Source organism: Rhipicephalus microplus, chromosome 7 (genome assembly GCF_043290135.1).
Source record: "Rhipicephalus microplus isolate Deutch F79 chromosome 7, USDA_Rmic, whole genome shotgun sequence".
Lineage (NCBI taxonomy): Eukaryota > Metazoa > Arthropoda > Arachnida > Ixodida > Ixodidae > Rhipicephalus > Rhipicephalus microplus.
Genome location: NC_134706.1, coordinates 66,090,085 through 66,106,111, shown reverse-complemented (window position 1 = coordinate 66,106,111; position 16,027 = coordinate 66,090,085). Strand labels below are relative to the sequence as shown.

Genomic DNA, 16,027 nt, shown 5'->3' with positions numbered 1-16,027 from the left:
AGATATTGGGCGCGTACCACACACCAATGTTTCGTCTCCAAGGATGACCACACTATTAATCTCCTAATGAGCAGTTCCATTTTATGCCTTCTTCAGAAGTTACCTTTAACAGTGGAACTGTTTTAGGTGATCATTAGTTCATTAGCTGTGCCGAAAAGTGATCATCCTAAATAAAACAACGAAAAACCTGTGCGCCAACGCGTGCACTGTTTTCACCTACGTTGCATGCAAGAAATATAATAGGCCAGAGAAGGTGAACTATATGAGGATACAAAAATAGAGAGAGAGATCAAGAGAGCAAAAAAAAACAAAGATAATAAAGATAAGAAAGGAGGAAAATTTCAGGGGACAATAGGTCTTCATGAGTTGACGTTCGAACCCGCATACCAACCGTCTGAAAGCGAGCGTGACAGCCAGGTGACTGTAGAAGCAGGCTAGAAGAACATACCACAGCCTTGTTCAGTATAGCAGTACATTGTAAGACGAAAACAATAATGAGCAGGCAAAACATGTGCAGGGGAGAGTGAAGCTGAGCATATACAAAAGAGACATAGAATTAAGGGATGACAGAAACAGATTGAATGAGAGTTAGGGAGTGAAACGAAGACAGAGAGATAAATAAAAAAAATAGAAAGTGGGACCATGAGATGTAATAAGAGATGAAGCATCAAAGAGACAAAGAAAAGAGAGAAAAAAAAAGAACAGCAGAAAGACCAAGATATACATAGAAATAGGGAGATAGACAAAAAAGAAAACTATCACTAAGTAGACACAAAAATGACACAAAATAAAGTGCCCTAGAAGGAAGAAAAACTTTCGCAACAAGACTGAACGAAATTCCAGCAGCCCAGGTATATCGGCTTCACGGTCTGTTTATCGTTGCGCTCCAGTGCAACCTACAGCCAAGATTATTTTACTACACCAGTTGAAGGAGAAAACATTGTGTGTTTCAGTCTGAACAGTGTGTCATTGTTGGTAATTGTGTATCATGCCGAAACGGAACAACACAGTCGGGTTTAAAATACACCATAAATTCATGATAAAACGCAGACGGTCGGAATATCATGCAGCTGTTTATTCAGTAGTTGTCGTCACGCACCAATTTTCATTCAAGTTAGCTGCTACTATATATAGGTGACTGTACTTATATCTATAAGCTCTTACCGTCCGTTCAGCTTCAATCTGAGCTCCTTTGACGAATGCGTACACAGAATCGTCGACCCGCATTATTTGCGGTGTTGTCGGCATACTTTCTCAATTTTGTATTTTACTAGAACACTGGCGATTTTAAGTATAAGCCTTGGCAAATTTACAACGTAAAATCGCTAAGCGTCAGGGGCTCTCTAGCATGTTGAGGGCAGGCACGTGAGACGGGTTCCTAGAAAGTACGGATGTCCCGTAATCATTCATTCTCGTTGTTATCTGTCAGTGACGAATGCGCAGATAAGACCCCAGATGGCCGGAAATATCCTTATATTGTGTTATGTCACCAATGCATCCACCTACAGATCCTACGTCAAACTTGTGTAGTACATACTTGCAATCGTACCGTCTATTCTCATAGAAGAAAGAGACATCGCGGGATTCATATCGGGCTCGCACTTCTCTAGAACATGCAGAGACTCCAAACTAACCTGTACGGGAGCAGAACTAGCGCTGCTCCATAAACATAGTTATCTCGGAGCACACAAGCTGCCTTTCCAAATGAATTAAACTGGCCGTGCGGAATAGGGTTCCTCCCACCGCTAACATCATGCCAGACGACGAGATGGGCTACTAGTATCACGAGCTCAACTAGTAACCAATTATGTCGTTGATATTAAGGAAGCTAAGCTGGGCACCGTATCTTATCGCAAATATTGTCACGACGTCGGGACGGGATGAAGGCAGCAGACTGGATGTTCAGATAAAACCTTATTCTGCTTTATCGTGCAGGTTTTGATAACCGCCCTGGCGTGCAATCAGCAAAACAGCGCAAGTGCCGAGCCGCCACCGCCCCAATGTGAGAGCTCGTTTCTCGCCGGACTGCTTGCGTTGTCTTCGGCGTCTTGCAAAGCTCCTGCTTCAGTTCTTCAAGCATCCCTGCATGTGCTCCCACCAGCCTGGTCTTCCACATCGCCATACGCATCACAGGAGCGCCTGTTAAGCACCTGGAAACCTCTGCCTCCGGTCAGTGGGCGTGGAGGTACTGCAGTGATGCAGCCGCCTCAATCGCCATTCTGCTTTATCGTGCAGGTGGGTTGTGCCTTTCCGGTGCACTGTAAAAGGTCCAGCGACCGTTGTTTGCTAGTACTTCCATGCCCACAAGTGTTGTTCTCTCTCGGTAGCGAGTGTGTACATGTAGCGGGGTTATTGTTTCTAGCGGGTGATGTGGAATTGAATCCTGGGCCGCCGAAGGAGGAGACAAGCAAAGAGCACAAAGAACTTCTTTCTTCGATAAAATCCCTTAATAAAAACGTTGACACGAAGCACAGCGAGGTTATGGCTTCTCTCGGCGCTGTCAAGGAAGCGCAGCGTTCACTTGAAGAAAAAATTTGCGACATTCACAGCAGGCTTTCCGTGGTAGAGGACAGTATGCGCTTGAGCAGTGAAAATGCGAGTGTGGGCGTAGCGCCAAAACTGGCAGCGTTGAGCGAACGTCTCAACGAACTAGAAGATCGCTCCCGCCGGGATAATGTGATATTACACGGCATTGAAGACACTGCATCCGAAACATGGACCCAGTGTGAAAAAAAAGTATGCAATGTCCTTAATACAGAATCGAAGCTAAATCTTGGTGACGATGACGAACGCATATCTCGCGCGCACAGGTTGGGAAAGTATGCGCCAGGAAAACGCCGACCCGTCATAATTAAATTCGCATCTTCCAAGCTGCGCGAGAGCATCTTGGTCGCTAGAGCCAAACTCAAGGCTACTGGCTTATCGGTTAATGAAGAGTTCTGTGCGACTACGAGAAGTGTGCGTAAAAAGCTTTTCGAATATGGAAAAGCTAGCAAACAGCAGTTTTCAGTACGTTATAACAGACTATATATAAACAAAAAGTGCTTCGTGTACTCGCGAACAGCCGATAGCATCTGTGAACTGGAATCCGACAGAGATGAAAGTGCGAACGATTCTTCGTCTGCTTCTACGTCTGCAGGTAGAGGCCCTTGCTTGTCCTAGCCCGAACATCAAATGTTGTGACCCCTGTTTTGGCTGGCACATCCTTTCTACTATCAAATGTCAGAAGCATAATCAATAAGCGAGACACATTATCGGCTGTCATTGACTCGTGCTGCGCTGACGTCGTGGCGCTCACCGAAATATGGCTGTCCCCCGATGTAGCCAGTAGTGAACTATTTGACTGCAAAAAAAAGTACACCATCTATCGCTGTGATCATAGTAGCGGAAAAGGGGGAGGTGTGCTTATGGCGGTAGCCGATAACCTAGAGTCACACATGATACCGGTGAATTCTTCTTTAGAAATTGTTTGTGCAAATATCCCTTTGCGCCACCAGAGTGCTCTATTTTGTGTGTGCTATAGGCCGCCCAACGCGGCGCCTGACTTTTGTAGCGAATTGCATGACGTGTTGAATTCACTAGTTGTACAATTTCCGCATTCTCATCTGTTCCTTTTGGGAGACTTTAACTTTCCTAAAATTGATTGGTCAAGTACGAGTCCTAGTATCACAGAGGTGACAGCGGAGAAGAAATCATTTGTTAATTTATGTTTAGATTTCAATCTGACTCAAATGGTGACCGAACCAACAAGAACAGCCGTTACGTCTGCTAATGTACTGGATTTAATCCTGACTACGACACCAAACTTACTGCACTCACTGACTTGTTTTCCTGGTGTTAGTGACCACTGCTGCCTGCAATTCACTCTAAATATTGACATTTCACCCCGAACGAAGGTTACGAAGACCATAAAAAACTACAAAAAAGGGGACTATGCCGCAATAAATACGGAACTTGAACAGTTTATTGATAGCTATATGCCTGGTTTTTTTGACCGATCAGTCGAGCAGAATTGGTGTCGTTTTAGGGACAAAATTTCTTTATTGATCGACAGGCATGTGCCGCTTCAAGTTATATCAAAAAAGCAGCGATCGCCATGGTTCACAGTAAACCTGAAAAGGCTTCTTAATAGAAAAAAACGCCTCTTCCGCTCTGCTAAGCTCGACAGCAGTGTTTTTCGTTGGAAGGCTTATCTCGAAGCTCTTTCCACGTATCACTTTTCCTTGAAGAATGCCAGGCGTGACTATTTCAACACTACACTTCCCTCGTTGTTGTCTACTAACCCGTCGAAATTTTGGAAAACTGTCAACCCAATAAAACGAACTGTCGTATCACTTATTGATTCCAATGGCCGCGCGATGCGCAACGAAGAATGCTGTTCTGTTCTTAACAACGTCTTTTCGCAATGTTTTTCAGATTCATGTGCAGTTTCAGTGCCGCAGGTATATCACAGCGGGTTTTTTCCAATGGACTATATAACTATTGAATTTGAAGGAATTATTAACTTAATCCGGCGACTTAAGCGGTCTTCTGCCTGTGGCACTGATGAGATAAACGCGAAATTTCTGAAGAACACTGAAGTATACTGTTCCATTGTAATGTCGCACATTTTTAAGCAGTCTCTCCAGTGTGCCACTTTGCCAACTGACTGGAAGGTGGGGAAGGTTATTCCCGTCTTTAAATCCGGAAACCAACACTCTCCCCTGAACTACCGACCAATTTCTTTAACAAGTATTCCGTGTAAGATGCTTGAGCACATAATCTACTCTAATCTCATGGCATTTCTTGAAACTAACGAATTCTTCAGCAAGTTCCAACACGGATTTCATAAGCATCATTCGTGCGAAACTCAGCTTCTATGTTTTACACATGGCGCCATCTCAGCACTAGATAACAAAATACTAGTAGGTTGCATTTTTTTAGATTTCGCGAAAGCCTTTGATAAAGTGTCACACCAATTACTAATACTTAAGCTTAGCATACTGAATATCGACCCTAACACTCTGAAGTAGATTGAATGCTTTCTTACTAACCGCACTCAGTATGTTACCGCTAATAATTGTTCCTCAAATCCCTGTGCAGTTAGATCTGGCGTACCACAAGGTTCCGTTTTAGGTCCTTTACTCTTTTTAGTCTACATCAATGATCTAGCAAGTAACATCAACTCATCCATAAAACTGTTTGCAGACGACTGCGTTTTGTACCACAGAATAACGAACGAAGACGACAACGTTCTTCTGCAAGGTGATCTTAATCGCGTCTCTGACTGGTGCAATACGTGGCTAATGAACCTTAACGTTACTAAGTGTAAAAGCATGACAATCACACGTTCTTCTATCACTCCGAAGCTTTTCAACTACACATTAAATGGAACTAGATTAGAGCAGGTTAGTAGCTACAAATACCTTGTAGTTCACATAACAAATCATCTATCGTGGCATTCTCACATTACCTACATTATCAACAACGCTAACCGGTCTCTTGGTTACCTCCGCAGAAACTTTCGCCAAGCACCAACACACCTTAAATTGCAGCTTTACCAAACAATAGTCCGACCAAAACTCGAGTACGCGTCTGCCATATGGGACCCAGCTCAATCAACATTAATTGAAGCCTTAGAATCTGTCCAAAACCGATCAGCCCGCTTCATTCATAACAATTATGCTCGTACTGCCAGTGTGACCTTATTGAAATCTACTCTTGAACTCCCAGATCTGGTCACGAGAAGAACAATTTTCCGTCTGTCGCTCTTTCATAAGCTTTTCTTTCATAATCAAGTACTTAGAGAGGAATTAATCTCAGGACCTGCATACATCTCATCCCGTGTTGACCATCAGAATAAAGTAGCCATTCCTTTCTGCCACACCAACCACTTTTTGCAGTCTTTTCTTCCGAAGACAAGCAGGAACTGGAACCGCCTTCCCCCCTCCATTGCTGCCACTAAGGATCAAGGGCTGTTCAAATCCGCAGTGTCGAAACACATTATGGCGTAACTGCACACTGTTTTTCGCTTTTCGTTTTTCTTGTCTTGTTTTTTTTTCTGTTTTAACGATTATTTGTTGTATTTCCTTCACTGTTGTTATTATTATTTTTTATTGCCACATTCATATTGTACCCACCCCCTCTGTAACACCCTCTGGGTCTTGAGGGTATACTAATAAATAAATAAATAAATATTCCACCGGTAAACAAGAAGTCACATTACAGCAACACCCCGGCACGAATAGGGGAGAACAGAGCGTTGGCCATCGATCAAATGAGAAGTGGCGAAGCATGTCGGCATTTATACATCATCATTATCACCACCAGTATCATCATCATCATCATCATCATCATCATCGTCGTCGTCGTCGTCATCATCATCATCATCATCATCATCAGCCTGACTACGTCCACTGCAGGACAAAGGCCTCTGCCATGTTCCGCCAGTTAACCCGGTCCTGTGCTTGCTGCTGCCAATTTATACCCGCAAACTTCTTAATCTCATCTGACCACCTAACCTTCTGTCTCCCCCTGACCCGCTTGCCTTCTCTGGGATTACAGTTAGTTACCCTTATTGACCAGCGGTTATCCTGTCTACGTGCTACGTGCCCGGCCCATTTCCATTTCCTCTTCTTGATTTCAACTATGATATCTTTACCCCCCCCCCCCCCCCCCCCCTTTGTTCCATAATCCACTCTGCTCTCTTCTTGTCTCTTAAGGTTACACCTACCATTTTTCTTTTCATTGCTCGCTGCGTCATCCTCAACTTAAGCTGAACCCTCTTTGTAAGTCTTCAGGTTTCTGCTCCGTAGCTAAGTACCGGCAAGATACGTTTGGTATATAGAGATAGTGGCTCTTGAGGGATAGTGGCAATTAACCTGTCATAATTTGAGAGTACTTGTCTCACTCGGACTCGCATTCATGAAAATGTTCTTGAACTGGACTCACTGGGACTCGCATTCACGAAGATGATCTTGAACTGGACTCACTCGGACTCGCATTCACGAAAATCTTCTTGAACTGGACTCACTCGGACTCGCATTGACGAAAATGTTCTTGAACTGGACTCACCTGGACTCGCATTCACGAAAATGTTCTTTAACTGGACTCACTCGGATTCGCATTCACGAAAAATTTCTTGAACTGGACTCACTCGGACTCGCATTCACGAATTGTTTTTGAACAGGACTCACTCGGACTCAAATTCACCAAAATATTCTTGAACTGGACTCACCTGGACTGGCATTCACGAAAATGTTCTTTAACTGGACTCGCTCGGACTCGCATTCACGAAAATGTTTTTGAACGGGACTCACTCACTCGGACTTACATTCCGGAAAACGTTCTTGAACTGGACTCACTTGGACTCGCATTCATGAAAGTGTTATTGAACTGGACTAACTCGCACTCAAACTGATGGCTTCACCTGAGTGAGCTCAAGTGAGTCGACTCATGAGTCCGTCAGCCAAGACCATTCTGTTCATTGGGTTCGACCATTGTGTGAATACACTTTGACACCCTTATCTTACATATTTAGTGATGTCTTGAGCTGTGTTCATACTGAATATAATTGAAACGAGAAAGCAAAGAAGTCTAGTTTCTTGTTTGGTCCTTAACATTGTGGCGCTGCCTCTACCTACAGTAAGATTCAACTAGTCACCACACAAGCTTTAGTGCCCTAGGCGCCTTTTGAAATCGTACCTTGGAATACAAGTTATCAGTGGCTACAAACGAGTAAGGACCTTTTTATTGAAAGAAATGACAACATAAGGTGTCGTCACGGGGTCGAGACGTGGACTTCGGTAGCCGACGGGAGATTCAGGTTAAACCGTTACTTTGGCTGAACTTGTGGCCACGTAAAAGGAAAGTCATATTAGAGGAAGATACTGGCGCTGATAGCGAAGAACAGAGCGTTGGCTGTCGATCAGCTGACAAGTGGCGAAGCACGTCAGTATTTATACATGTGCTGTAGGATATTACAGCCTCATAAATGGTCTTATGAATGATAAGAAGTGAGTAGGGACATTTTTATTGAAAGAGATGGAACCATAATCTAATGTCACGGTTTCGTGACGCGGAAAAAGGAAGCTGACTGGATGCACAAGTTAAACTGTTCATTGCGCCGAAATTATGACCCCGTAATAAGAAAGTCAAAACAGAGCAAACCACTGGCACAGATACCGGTCACAAGAGCATCGGTCGTCCATCAATCGACAAGCGGCGAAGCACGTCGGCATTTATACAGCTGCTGTCGAATATTCCAGCCTTATCAATTTTCTTATGAATGGCTAGAAGCGAGTAAGGACATTTTTATTGAAACAGATGAGAGCATAATGTATTGTCACGGTGTCGCGACACGGACAAAGGGAGCCTACTGGATGTAAAGCTTGAACTGTTCATTAGGCTGATATTGTGAGGAAAGTCAGAACAGAGCGAGGCACTGGCACTGATATCGGTAAACAGAGTGTCGGTCGTCGATCGAGTGACAAGCGGCAAAACACGTCGGTATATACATAGGTGCTGTCGAGTATTGCAGCCCTATCACTGGTCGTCGCGTAAGCTTTCAAATAAAGTCAAGTTTTCCTGTGTTGCAAGTAATCTTAACAGAGTGTTCTACAATGATCGCGAACCTTCTCGAACAATGAGGCACAGATTGCGCTGAGCATTTCTGACCAAGTCTTCTTAGGCGAAAAGCGGATCAAACAAAAAGAGAAAGTAACAAAAGAGTTTGGCAATATATTTATAAAAAATTTCTCCGGAAGAAATGACGGGGACGGAAGGTGGAGACGAAGTCCCCGCCTCCACATAGTTCATGCCTCTGATCAACAAATATTGAAATGATGTATACACAATACTACTCTGGAGTAAGGTTGAGTTGACGGGAGTATAAACGTGTATCCAGATAAGGCTGGCGGTGACGCTGGAGTTGTGTAGGTAGGAGAATGGGTCAGAAAAAAATAGTGGCAGTCACTTCGACTCACTCAATTAAGAAATTATATTTTGTGCTTTGGACACATTCGGGCTCAGACTCGAAAGAAATGTCCTGAGCTGTGCTCGCTCGAGCTGACGAACACAATAGTTACTTGAACCACACTTACTTGGACTCCAGCTCACCAAAGTTTTATTGACTGACTCGCTCAGACTCATGGCTTGGCCCGAGTCTGCGTGAGTCGACTTATGAGTGTGTTTATCGACATTTGTCGGTAACTTTCATCTTGGCTGATTAAGCATATTAGAAGCATGCTAAGAAAAACACTTACGAAAGGTCTTTGAATGACGGTGCAAAAGATACGGTCTATGGCAAGGAAGGAAAATAGGAGGAAAAGAATGGCAGGTAGGTTAACCAGCCTATAGGCAGCCGGTTTGCTACCTTGCGCATGGAAGGGGGATGGGAGAGATAAACGATAGAGAGCAGAAAGGGAAGAGAGATAAACACAGCACATTCGGCTGCACACGCGCGCACACTGAGGCGTTGTCCAGTCTTGTCTTTTGCCGTGTGTGACATTGCTGTCACAGCCGCTTGTTCAAGCCCGTTTCGCGTAGGAATTTCAACAGAGCTTTTGTTGCCTTCTGTTTCAATGTCTTCTCTCGGACACTAGACAGAATAGTGTCCACAGACACTTGTTTGTTGTCGATGCGTGCAAGAACGGATCCCAGTGACTGTCTCTGGATGTCATACAACGGACAGTCGCACAGGATGTGGTGTAGCGTATCTTCGCAATGACAGACATCGCAGAGAGTGTTGTCTGCCATTCCTATGACAAAGGAATAAGATTTTGTAAATGTCCCTCCCAGACATAAGCGATGAAGAAGGGTGGCTTCTCTTCGGTCGAGCCTAGTGGGCATGCGGAGAGCCATCAAAGAGGACAGGTGGTGTTGACGATTCGTCTGGTTGATTGGTGGGCACCATAGTGAAAACGTGATTTCACGCGCAAGTCGTCGAAGATTACTGGCAGCATCGGTCCGCGAAAGTGGTATGGCTTCCTCTTGTGTTTCTTCAAGGGCTGCCTGTGTGGCAGTATCGGCATGTTCGTTTCCTATGACGCCGCAGTGACTTGGCAGCCACTGAAACGTCACATGATGGCCTTCCTCGTGTGAAGGGTCGAGAAGGCATTGAATTTCGAAAACAAGCTGTTCGTACGGCCCACGACGCAGTGCTGAGAGCACAGATTGTAGGGTTGCCCTCGAGTCGCTGAAAATTGACCATTGTTGTGGTGGTTCCTGATTGACCACACAAAGTGCAGCACGCAAAGCAGCTAGTTCCGCTGCTGTAGATGCCGTGGAGTGGTCAGTCCTCAAACTGATGATAACCCCTCTTGCTGGGACAACTATCACCTGACGAACACTCGCGGTTCGTGGAGCCATCTGTATATATATATGTACACTGTCTGAATATTTCTCGTGCAAAAGAAGAGACAGTTGTTTCAGCACTGGCGATGAAAGCTCAGATTTTCTTCGGATCCCTGGTACACTAAGATGCACTGTGGGTCGAATAAGACACCAAGGTGATATCGATGGTTTAGATGCAGGGGTGGGGCTCGAGGGAAGTTTCTCGTTGTAATTCACAATCATTTTAGCCAACGATGCTTGGCGCCTCTCAGAAGGCAACAGTGCAAGGTGATGACAGGGAGCACGTGCGAAGTGTCTGATGTGCGTTCTCAGGACTTCTACAACAATGTGAGTTTGTATCGGATAGTCACCAGCAAGTGCAATTGTTGCCTCTGTTGACGTACATCTGGGCAGACTATTGCACACTTTCAGTGCTTGGGCTTGTACTGCCTGTAGAACACGAACATTGGTCTTGCAGGTATTGCTAAGCACGGGCAAGCTATATCTCAGGAAACCGAGAAATAGGGCTCTGTAGAGCTCCACCATTGCGTCTACAGACATGCCCCACGTCTTTCCTGCCAGAAACTTGAACAGTTGGAAAATAGTGGTCAGGCGCTCCTTCATATAGGCTACATGCGGACTACAACAGAGGTCCGTATCAATAATGATGCCCAGAAACCGGTGGGTTCTGGCGTAAGAAATCGGTCGCCCGCTGATTGAGATGACATAAGGGGTGATTGCTTTGCGAGTGAAGGCCACCAGCGCGCATTTTTCTGGTGATGTTCTGAGACCTTGTTTTAACAAGCAGTTGGCAATCATAGTTGCTGCTCTTTGAAACCGGGAACGTATCTGAGGACGTGTGACTGCCGAAGTCCAAACACAGATGTCGTCTGCTTATATTGAGATTTTAATAGTACTTGGCAAGTATTCAGCAAGGCCAATTAGTGCAAGATTGAATAGCGTCGGGCTAAGAACTCCGCCTTGAGGAACACCCTTGGAAGTATAGCGTCGAGTAGTTGGGCCATCTTCTGTCAACACAAAGAATGATCTTGCAACCAGGTAACTCGAAATCCGCCGTAAGACTCGACCACTAAGGCCAACCACCGCAAAAGCACCCATAATGGCTTCATGTAGGACATTATCGTACGCGCCTTTCACATCTAAAAACAAAGCTGTAGATAGTCGCTTACGGGATTTTTCGTGCTGAACGTACGAAACTAGATCAACGACATTGTCGATAGAAAAGCGGTTGCGTCGGAAACCAGCCATAGAATTCGGATAAATCTTGTAGTATTCAAGATACCACTCCAGGCGGCATAGTATCATCCGTTCCATTATCTTCCCTACGCAGCTGGCCAGTGCTATTGGGTGGTATGAGGCAAGTTCGAGTGGGGATTTGTCCTGCTTCAAGATGGGTAAGAAGCGGCATATTTTCCAGTCGTCAACAACATTGCCATCCTGTCACAAGATGTTGTAAAGGCTCAACAGTTCTCTCCTTGCACCTTCCCCAAGGTTGCACACGGCTCGGTACGGAATACCATCTGGGCCCGGAGAAGTTGAACGCCTGCAGAAAGCTAGTGCCACCTCGAGCTCCTCCATGTAAAAGGAAGGTCCACGTGGTAGTCACGGGAACGGGGGACGTGACCTTTCACTAGAGAATCTGGACGAGTGGCTTGGTTGGGGATCAGCGCGCAAACATCTTCTGCGACACCGATATCTTGCCTCCCTTGAAACAGCGCGAGTGCTTTGAATGGAAAACGTTGTTCCGTAGGGTGACGCAGACCTTGCACCGTTTTCCAATTGTGTGAGAGTGGCTTGTGAGGGTCTAGTGACTGGCAAAACATTGTCGATCGTTCCGACGCTAATCTATTTATGCGATGCCGAATCTTCTTTTGCATCCTCCTGGCTGCCCTAAGATCGTGGATCGATTTTGCCCGCTGATACCGACGCTCCGCCCGGCGTCGAAGTGCTCGGAGTCGCTCCAACTCTTTGTCAAAGTCGTTTCATGTGGAAGATATCGTCACCGTGTGAGTGGCGTTTTGCATTGTGCTCTTAATTGTTTGCTCTAACCCAGATCATAGGCGATCGCTGCAAGCATCTTCCATGTCAGATTTGAAGTTGGTCCAATGAACTGCTCGAATGGTCGTCTGTGGACCGCAACCAGACAAGCCTTTGATCTTAAGGTAGACTGGAATGTGATCACCTCTTTGTGTCTCAACATCTGGAAACCACTTGAGGTATCTCATGAGGGAGTGGGAGACAAAAGCAAGGTCGAGAAAGCAGCCGTATGTCACCCCTTGAAGAAAACTGGGTCTAGCATCGTTCAGAAGAGTAAGGTCATAGTTGTAAGCGATGTTTGCTAACCTGCATCCTCTTGCATTTGTCCGCGTACTTCCCCATGCGTGATGGTGCGCATTGAAATCACTTATGGGGACCCATGGTGCAGGACACATTCTCAAAATATCCGCTAATCTCCTGGAATCGAGATTATTCGACGTCGATATATAGGCACCTATGAGTTTGTTCTTTTTCACATGAGTAAACATGAGTTTGTTCTTTTTCACAGTGATGCAGACATACTGATTGTCATCGTGAGGCGCAATCGGTTGCACAACATACGTCAGTTCACGACGAACAAAGACGATGATTTTGCTGTAAGCACCGTTTGTTGAAGACAGGATAGCTTCGTACCCCGAAAATCTTATTGGTTTCGACAAATTGGTTCACAAATGACGATGAGTGGAAACACGTTGGTAAACAGAAACTGACGAAAATCTGAAAGGCGTGATTTTAGTCCTCTGGCGTCCCATTGGATGCAGCCTTGGCTTCTTTACGAAATGATGAGGTGTGAGAAGCCATCTTCCTAGTTGAGAGATTCAAGCACTGGGCTTAGGGCGTCCAATACCCCAAGTGCGCTTCGAGCAGATGCTGTCTTCATGTCGACTAATATCTCTCGGATGGCTTCTATGAGGAAACGCAGCACCGAGATGCCTTGACGATCTGTTTCAGGCAAAACGTCCATGGTGGGAGACGGCTCTGGTGTGGCCGCAACCTGCTGAGGTTCCTTGGCAGAACAGTGGGTTGGGAGCGTGGGTAATTCTTCCGGAGAAGGAGGCTTCTCCGCTTCTTTCGTAGAAGTGGTGGGTCCTTTCGCGGCGCTACTGGGTGGAACCCTTAAAGAGTGTGAACTAGCATTTCGAAAATGTGCCTTCTTTGAAGACTTTCGATGATGCCGACGTCGACGCCGACGCCGGACTACTTCGGCTGCCTTCCTGTGTGTCGAGTTGTCTCGGACCATTTGTCTGAGAACCGCGCGCTCCTTTTTGATTCGAGGACAGTCTTTCGACGAGGCAGCGTGAGGACCGCTGCAGTTGGAGCACTTCAGAGTAGTCGCCCGACAGGCGTCTTCGGGATGAGGTTCAGCGCAACGGGGACACAGTCGTGAATTGGGGCATATGCCCTCGACGTGTCTTAGCCTGAAGCACTGATGACATTGAAGTGGCTTTTGGATGAATGACCGAACCGGATGTCGGAAATGTTCAACTTTAATGTGGGGCGGTATGCAATCTCCCTTGAAAAACACATTTACGCAGCGCGTATTTCCAAGGCGCCGCACTTGCGTAATGACAGTTCCCTCATCTGCAGGCTTGATGAGGGTAGAAAAGTACACATTAGAAATGGCAATGTCGATGTCATAAATTACACCGGCAATTTATCATCCATAGGGATAAAGAGCGCATTTTAATGCCGCTTCGCTGAGTCATTTGCTGCAGCTGTCCTAGCACAAACACATCGTGCACGTCAATGGCGAGAATATTCTTCATCGGGTTTACTCTTACGTCCTTAATTTGATCTGGCACCGCACATTCCAGAGCAACGAAAAAAGCTTGCCTGTTCAGAAGTCGTAAGTTGCTTGAGGGATCTTCCAGCATGAAGATGATAACGTGCGACCAGGGCGCAGGCCTTGACTATACCATCGCTGTACTTGCAGGAGCTGATGTTGATGCTGATGTATTGGTAGTCCTTTTCCTTGCCCTCTTACCCTGGACAGGTATAAAGCCATCATTGGGTGTGCCGTCTTCCGACATCGAATACAAATCAGTGTCTTCGGTGTCACTGGGAGGGCCAGCTCGCTTTCTTGTGGTTGACGGGTGTGAGGACCTCTGACCAGGCAGGCCTCTGGCACGTTCCGTGGTCATCACTGTAAGACGGGCAGGCAAGGCACCTCGAAAGCCTATGGTTTCACCAGAAAAGTACAGAGCGCAGAATGTACACAACTAAACCAAGCCAACTAATTCCACGAATGAGAAAAGCGGAGTGTGTGAGGACACATTGTGAGCTCGTTATCCTCTACGAGTACGATGGAATATTTCGAGTACTACTTTGTGAACGGTTGCAGCGCTCGTCGAGCCATAAAATTAGCTAGTTTATGTGAATATTTCGTACACATGGCTACGATTACGTTCTTCCATTATTATTTTATGTGAGCAGTAGGATGTTTAAGTTCAAATTTGTCGGTAATATTCGAGTCATCAGATATCTTGTACGAAAGAGTTTGTTTAAAAAGCTCACGGCTTTTGTGAGATAGCAAACAGCGTTGATTTAGCTTGGTGTTGCTTTGCTGATGTAATTAAAGTTGTTGAACTACCTGCAGAATTTTCAAACGTAGTAACATTTTTCATCCCGAGTGCGAAAGGTTTTGGCCACAGTGAAGCCGTGGGTAGGCCCTCTCATTTTATTTTGTATATCCCTGGGTGGTAGATCCATCCCTGTATACGTGAATTCTGTCAACGTAGAATGTGTGTAAACAATTCAGATTTGCTTGCTTCAGTTTCAGTTTCAGTTTCAGTTTATTTTTCATTTCAAAAAATTAGTACAGTAATATTAATATACAGACGAGGGTCCCAAAGTTAAAAACTGCAACGGGACCCTTGATGCATTATAACAATCAATAAATCAGATCAAGTTAACAAGCAACGAGTGAATGGAAATCAATTATACAGTATAGAGTGATGAGTAATTATTATAGGCTAAGTGACACATCAGGCAACAAAAAGCAAGGCAAATAAGGAAAGCAAAAAGAAAGAACGAAAAAAAAACATCTAGTTCAGTGGCGGACATTGTCAATCGAAATGCAATGATCTAAATGGCGTAACCAAAAACGCAAAGCCCTCCAAAAGCCCATATACAGGCAGCTAATAATTTAACAGAAAACTTTTAAGCACCTTTTTGAATGATGGCAATGTGGGCATCATTTTAACAGAAAGAGACATGTTATTCCAAAAAGTAATGGCCGCAAAGGCAGAGGTCATTTATTTTTCCATAATTTGTGCGCGACGCGGGTAGCAAAAAGTTAAGGTTCATTGCAAATCTGGTTACATTGTTGTTTTGTAAGAAAACTGAATCAATGAACTCAAACGGTAGCAGTGCATTGCGCAATTGAAACAGAAGAACGGCTTTGCTATAAAAAAATAACTTACGAACAGGTAGGATTTTGTTTCCACTTCGAGGCCAAAGTGGAAATGACTTTTCTATTTCTTATTCCTGGGACGGAAAGGCGCACGTCTGGCCAACGTAGGCTCCACAAGGTGGACGGTGAACGCACCAAGAGTATAAAATGGGATGGTAGCAAAGTGCGGTGGGAGCTCACGACCTTAGAGAACGACGCCTGCGGGCGTTGTTCTGGCAGAGATGCCAAATCGCTTGATACCATCCG

At 45.3% G+C, this 16,027-nt stretch overlaps 1 long non-coding RNA gene across 1 annotated transcript in view; it reads left to right on the top strand.

Annotated features, from left to right (window-relative positions):
• The first annotated feature begins 1,922 nt into the window (after positions 1 to 1,922).
• Positions 1,923 to 16,027, top strand: part of LOC142766966 (uncharacterized) — a 59,306-nt gene continuing 45,201 nt past the window's right edge. The window contains exon 1 of the long non-coding RNA XR_012884687.1: positions 1,923 to 2,235. This is a non-coding gene — a long non-coding RNA (uncharacterized LOC142766966). The remainder of the gene's footprint in view (positions 2,236 to 16,027) is intronic.